This window comes from Pongo abelii, chromosome 11 (genome assembly GCF_028885655.2).
Source record: "Pongo abelii isolate AG06213 chromosome 11, NHGRI_mPonAbe1-v2.0_pri, whole genome shotgun sequence".
In the NCBI taxonomy this organism is placed as follows: Eukaryota; Metazoa; Chordata; class Mammalia; order Primates; family Hominidae; genus Pongo; species Pongo abelii.
In genome coordinates, this window is record NC_071996.2 from 116,108,316 (window position 1) to 116,116,113 (window position 7,798).

Here is a 7,798-nt window from a genome sequence, read left to right on the forward strand (position 1 = left end):
TGTTAAGGTAGCACCATCAATGAAATTTGTTGATTTATTGTTCGTAAACCTGAGAAAAGGTATTGGAATTGAGAATGTACCAGAATGTCTGGCTTGAACAACTAAGATCATGGTGGTGCCCATTTCTGAAACAAGAAATATAAGCAGAATGTTTGATTACAATGAGGTTAAGAGAGACATTGATTTTTAGAAATTTTGACTTTCAGATGCCAATGGAACACCCAGGTGGAGAGCTAAAGAGACTCATCTGGAACTCAGGGAAATGATTCATTTTAGAGTTAGCGGTTGAAGAACAATAGTTTATAGATGGTGAGCAAGTGAAATTAACTTCAAAGAGTGTATCAGGTGAGATATACAGAGGATATATAGAGGATTAACTATGTGGAAACCAATGTTATTTATAGGTAAAGAAAGAAAGGAAAACATTGAGAAAGTGGCTAAAAAAGAAAAATCATATAGGTAAGAGGAAGCTCAAAAGGGAGTGGAATCACAGAAGCAAAGAAAATAGAACTGTTTATTTAAAAAGAAGAATTTGTCAACAGTTCAAATGCTGCAGAGAAGTAAGCAAAATGAACACTAGAAAATTTCCATTAAATTTAGCCTTTATTTTTGCTAGTCACAAACATTCAATATGATTTGCCCCATCTATGTCTCTAGGTTTCCACTAACTTCAGTTTGAGAACCTGTTAAACTATAGGAATCATAAATACAGGGACATTTGAGACAAGCAGGGTTTTTTAAAGAATTATATTTATGCCATTCAAAATCTTTCTATTAGAACAGAACTATATAACAGAAACTTTTTCTAAAATTGCTCCTGTAATTATTATCAAAACACATTTAGTTTAGTAATTATTAATTTGTCACAAGTTCGTACTTTGAAAATAGTTAAACTGAAGCATATAGACATTTAGTGATCGCCCAAGCTGTCTTAAAGTATAGGAAATGGACAGGATTTTATGTATTCTGAAACAAAGGAATACATTCTTATGTATTCCTATGTACAAAACTCTAAAATCCATGCAGATAAAGAAAATAATCTTGTTAATTTCCTTTAGAACATTTTTAAAATGTCATATTATTCAGCTTTTATTTTTAAATAGAAACAAACAACTTTAGCATTTCATATAATTAAGTTTCACCTCATGTGCGATTCTTTAAAGCCTTAATCAGTTTGTCAATTAACAAATAAATTAAAAACCTTATTTATTCTAGTTATGCCTGGAAGCTGATGTTCCTAATAAAATTCTTCTTACATAAATAAAAGTAAATACCTTAAAGAATTGACTTTTCCCCAACTCTCAGAATTATAAACTAGTTATTATACATCCTGAGTGCTTTTGATACTTTCTAAGTACAAAGCAGAGAGGGAATTTGTTCATTCGTTCTGCACTATAATATCACTGTGTTTAACCACACTGTACTCTTTCAGTGGGTGGATAGCAATGGTAGACATGCAAACCAAATTGACTCCCACAACTGCTGCGGATATTGGCTATATGTTGTCAAAGGCTTTCTCACCACATCCAGCGGAAAATAAATACAAGACATGGTCAACAAAGTGCTCTCATATGCCACATTTAGGCCTGAGCAACTAGAAGAAATCTGTATACAAGGGAAGGTAGTTTTTATTGCTTAAAAGTCCATATGTTTTATTCAACTGAAATACAGAAATAAAATAAATCTATCATCCTACCATCAGTATATGAAATGAGTAGGTAGATGTACCATATAAGTCCACAGCTAAGGATAACTTACAAATCAATAGTCATCACCACAACAAAAAAGGCAAGAGACAATGATTTAAGAAATTGTTAGTTGCTCATTATTTCAATGGATATGTGCTAAGAGTCTAATCGTAGTGCTAGGCACTAGGAGAAATAGTCATGGTCCTGCCCATGAGAACATTATAAGAACACCAAGTGGGAGAACTGAATTTAAAAAGAAAGAAAGTTGAAAAGGACTTTGGCATAATACAACACATCAGGAGGCATAGTGTTGCCGCCTACCCAATTGTTACCACCTTTTAAACCCGCCCACCTTTTGTCTCCTGAGATATCTGCTCTCCTATTTCCTGCCACAACTTTAAGGGGTATGAGGCTTAGCCCCGATTACAAAGTGAATAATGATTGGTAGAAGGCAATCATTACATACTGGTTTCCAAGTGGGCATGTAATACAATTTTATCCATTGAAATAGAAAAATTCTGCTACGGGCTTTGGGAAAGTGCTTCCTCCATAATAATAATTATAGAAACAGAGGAAGTTCCCCTATTCCATTGCATGTTGTATGTCATGATAGGATATCTGGTTCTGCTGTTGCCATTTTATGGTTATTAAGGCTGCTAGCCTAGGAACTAGTAGATGTGTAAACATTCTGAGAATGGTAGGGAAAGGAAAATACACACACATACACACATACACACACGCACACACACCAGCTCCTAATGATGTCTTTAAAACACTAACTTCTTAGTGTGATAGATAAGGAATTGTCTATATGGTTAATATGAGTCAGAGTTGTCTGCTCATTACAGCCAAATGCATGCTAACCAATACAAACACTTTTAATTTACAGATGAAGTACTAATAGAGACACAAAGGGTCACAGAGGTCTGTCACATGTTAAACAACTAGCTATATCTAGTAATCTTAGTAGCCAATCTCCTGATCAATGATCATCAGATTTGAGATGGCTGCTCTTCACCCAAGCTAACCTGACCATGCTGCATTAAGGAAGTAACCCTGTATTCCTGATCCATTGTCATGGTTTGGAAAGTACCATTCCCATGTTTCCATTATGGCCTACCAGAGTGCTTATAGATTAACCAGAAGTGGGTATGATTATTATGTACTAAAACCAAGATATAAGTTGCCATAAAATAATTTCTGATGCATATTGCATGTAACCCGGTGAAGCCATGTGCTGCTTTTTATCACTTCAGCCAGCAAAGGTAATTCCTTGAACTCTAATAATTTGGAGGTTTGAAAGCAAGTTTATTTTAATTCTAAAAAATTTTAAGGATGATTCTTGATCCCTCTAATGTACTATCCCTCTAGTGAAAAACCATGTTTTCATAGATTTCTGGTACGGTTTGATACACATCAATTGATGCTTAAAAATCACAGTCAATATTCAAGAGTATTTTAAAGTAAACAAAATGTTCCAATAGGTGTAAATTGCAAAGCAAAATTTATTGCATGGATGGACTGGCATGTGGTGTCAAAATCTGTGTAGAGTGAGTGGAATGTTAATGTGGAACGGTGTTTATGGGGAATCACAGACCAAATATGGTGCATAAGGCGTGCAATGGGGTATGGGCATAACTGGCCATAGGAGACTAATTACATACAGGAAAATTGATCAGATAAGTAAATATATTAAAGATAATGGGTATCAGACTTCTAGCAGGAGGAGAAGAGAATTACAAATATGGAAAAGGAGAGAACAAGAAAAAACCCTGTGGTAATGTTAGATTGGAATTGGAGCTATTGGTTTTTAGTATATACATAGGTAGAAATAAAAACAAGTATACTTGTAAATGTATGTAAACACATATGTATGTATACATATTTACATATATACACACATACATACACACACACATATACGTAAGTGTGCATAACCATATGGCATATTTCCTAGTTCATCTACTGAGAGGGTCTGGAGCAGTGACACCGCAATTGCATTGAGTACACCTAGCATCCAGATCATAGAAGCAGGACTCCTTGAGGAAATGGTTGATATCAGTGCTGGGCCAAGGAAAGTATAAGATAAACCTGGAATATCTTATTGTGCCAAAAAGTAAGAAAATGCTCAGAGAACTATGAGGTCTTGTCAAAAAGGCCTAAGGACTGGTTTTAGGGCACCCCGCTAGTCAATCCTTGGAAATTTGAGCATCAAAATAAATAACTGAATAGATAGGAAACTTATTCCATATTGATATTAATAAATAAGGAAGACATTGAAAATTTGATGAGGAACATAACATTTACATAGTTACATTGTACTATCCCACAAAAGACTTAACAATTACAAATAAGAAAAAAATAACTTCACAGTGGAGAACATTGGAGCACATCAACTTAATCAAGCAAAGTCAACATCATCAATAATGGAACAAATCAAAATTGTGCCCCAACTGATAAAATGCAATGAGAATAACAGTATTATTCCTGTCACATGCCTACAAAAAATGCATAACCTGAATCTAAATATGAGGAGACTGTTTTTAAATTTAAGTTCCATAATTACAGCCATACCTCATTTAATTGCACCTTGCTTTATTGCACTTTGCAGATATTGTAATGTTTCACAAATTGAAGGTTTGCGGCAAGCCTGCATTTAGCAATTCTTTGGTGCCATTTTTCTAACAGCATGTGCTCACTTCCTGTCTCTGTGTCACATTTAGATAATTCTTGCAATATTTCAAAAATTTATTATTATTATTATATCTGTTGTGATAATCTGTGATCAGTGATCTTTGACTTTATTATTGTAATTGTCATGGGGCATCACGACAATTGCAAGTCAGCAAACGTCATTGAAAAATATTATGTGTTCCGACGGCTCCACTGACCAGCCATTCCCTTTTCTCTCTCTCTCTCTCCTTAGGTCTCCCTATCCTTGGGGCACAACAATGTTGAAATGTGTGCCAATTATATGCCAATTAATAACCCTACAATGGTCTCACATGTTCAAGTAGAATAAAAGAGACACACATGTCCCACTTTCAATTAAAAGCTAGAAATGATTAAGCTTTGTGAGAAAGTCATGCCAAAAGCCAGCATAGGCAAAAAATTAGGCCTTTCATGCTGGTTAACGCAGTTGGGAATGCAAACGAAAAGTTTTTGAAGGAAATTAAAAGTGCTACTACAGGGAACACATAAATGACAAGAAAACAAAAAAATCAGCTTTATTGCTGATATGGAGAAAGTGGATAGAACCTCAAATTAGCCACAGCATTCCTTAAGCCAAAACCTAATCCAAAGCAAGGCCCAAAGTCTTCCAATTTTTTGAAAGCTAAGAGGTGAGGAAGCTGCAGAAGAAAAGTTGGAAGTTAGCAATGACCAGTTTGGGAGGTTGAAGGAAAAAGTACATCTCCATAAAATAAAATTACTGGGTAAATCAGCAAGTACTGATGTAGAAGCTAAAGCAAGTTATCCAGAAGAGCTAGCTAAGATTATTGATGAAGGCAACTACACTAAACGACAGATTTTCAATGTAGATGGAAGAGCCTTATGTTGGAAGAAGATGTCATCTATGACTTTCATAGATAAAGGAAGTCAATGCCTAGCTTCAAATGAAAGGCTGACTCTCAGGAGCTAATGTAGCTGGTGACTTGAAGTTGATGCCAATGCTCATTTACCATTCCAAAAATGCTAGAGCACTTAAAAATTATACTAAATTGGGCTGGGCATGGTGGCTCACACGTGTAATCCCAGCACTTTGGGAGGCCAAGGCGGGCGGATCACCTGAGGTCAGCAGTTCAAGACTTGCCTGGCCAACATGATGAAACCCCGTCGCTACTAAAAATACAAAAAATTAGCTGGGCGTGGTGGCGGGCATCTGTAATCCCAGCTACTTGGGAGGCTGAGGCAGGAAAATCGCTTGAACCTGGGAGGTGGAGGTTGCAGTGAGTGGAGATCGTCGTGCCATTGCACTCCAGCTGGGCAATAAGAGTGAAACTCTGTGTTAAAAAAAAAATTATACTAAATCTAGTCTGCCTGTGATCCATAAATGGAACAACAAAACCTGGATCACAGCACATCTAGTTACAGCATGGTTTACTGAATATTTTGAGCCCACTGTTGAGACCCATTGCTCAGAAAAACAGATTTCTTTAATAATATGACTGCTTGTTGACAGTGCACTTGGTTACTCAAAAGCTATAATGGAGATGTACAAGCAGATTAATGTTGTTTCATGCCTGCAGCCCAGAGATCAAGGATTAATTTCAACTTTCAACTCTTATTATTTAAGAAATATATTTCATAAGGCTAGAGCTGCCATACATAGGGATTCCTCTGATGGATCTGGGCAAAGGAAATTGGGAACCTTCTGTAAAGGATCTGCCAGTCTAGAAACCATTGAAAACATTCTTTATGCATGGGAGGACATCAAAATATCAATATTAACAGGAGTTTGAAAGAAGTTGATCCCATCTTTCATGGATGACTTTGTGAAGTTCAAGACTTTAATATAGGAAGTAACTGCAAATGTGGCAGAGATAAAAAGAGACCTAGAATTAGAAGTGGTGCCTGAAGATGTGACTGAATTGCTGTAATCTCATGATAAAATATTAATGAATGGTGAATTGCTTCTTATGGATGAGCAAATACAGTAGGTTTTTTGGGAATGAAATCTACACCTGGTAAAGATGCTATGAACATTCTTGAAATGACAAGAAAAGATATAGAATATTTCATAAACTTAGTTGATGAAACAGCAACAGGGTTTGATAAGATGGCTCCAATTTTGAAAGAAGTTCATATAATGTGAAAAATGCTATCAAATAGCATCAGATGCTACAGAAAAACCTTTCATGAAAGGATGAGTCAATTGATATGGAAAACTTTGTCTTTTTAAAGAAATTGCTGCAGCCACCCCAACTTTCAGCAACCACCATCCTGATCCATCAGCAGCCATCCACATCAAAGCCAGATTCTCCATCAGCAAAACGATTAGGATTAACTAAAGGCTCAGATGGTCATCGGTACTTTTTAGCAATTATTTATTTTTAAATTAAGGTATATACTTTTTAAAAAGGACATAATGCTATCACACAATAGACTACAGTGCAGTGTAAACATTACTTTTATATGCACTGGGAAACCAAAAAATTCATGTGAATTGCTTTATTGTGATATTTGCTTTATTTTGGTTGTCTAGACCAAATCCACAATATCTCCGTGGTACACCTGTATTTAGGTATGGTGAGGCCAACAGATTAAGAGACAAATCATCACTGAATACACAGTTTGTTACAGTTCCCAAGAGGAAGGAGCACACCATGTTTTGCAGGGCCACACCAGGGTTGATCAAGAGGGAGAAAGAGCAAGGGAAAAGCATGAGCAGGAGCCTTTATTGTAGTTTCCTTGGAAGAGGCAAAGCAAGGCAGAGTAGGCAGGTTTAGGATTGGCTAATTTGAAGAATTTCAGTAGGCTCAGAGACATAGGGGCATCTCTAGTTTTCTGATACCTGGCCCTGGCATGATTCCTGCAAAGGAATATTGCTTCCTGGCATGTAAGAGCCAGAGAAAGGGGGTGCCTCAGGGTCTGTGCTCAGGATAGGCTTATTTGCATATGAAATGCATTCTCTTGCTCTCTAGAGTCCTCCTTTCTGGGCAAAGCATCTCTGAAAGAAGGGCAGCAGCCCCAGTCAGGGGCTTATAGATAAAACTCCGATCTCCCTAGGACAGAGCACCTGAGGGAAGGGGCGGCTGTGCGCACAGCTTCAGCAGACTTAAACGTACCTGCCTGCCAGCTCTGAAGAGAGCAGTGGCTGTCCCAGCACAGTGCTCGACCTCTACTAAGGGACAGACTGCCTCCTCAAGTGGGTCCCTGACTCCCGTGCCTCCTGACTGGGAGACACCTCTCAATAGGGGTCAACAGACACCTCATACAGGAGAGCTCCAGCTGGCATCTAGCGGGTGTCCTTCTGGAACAAAGCTTCTACAGGAAGGAATAAGCAGCAATCGTTGCTGTTCTGCAGCCTCTGCTGGGGTTACCCACTCAAGCAGAGTCTGGAGTGGACCTCCAGCAAACTCCAGCAGACCTACAGCAGAGGGGCCTGAATG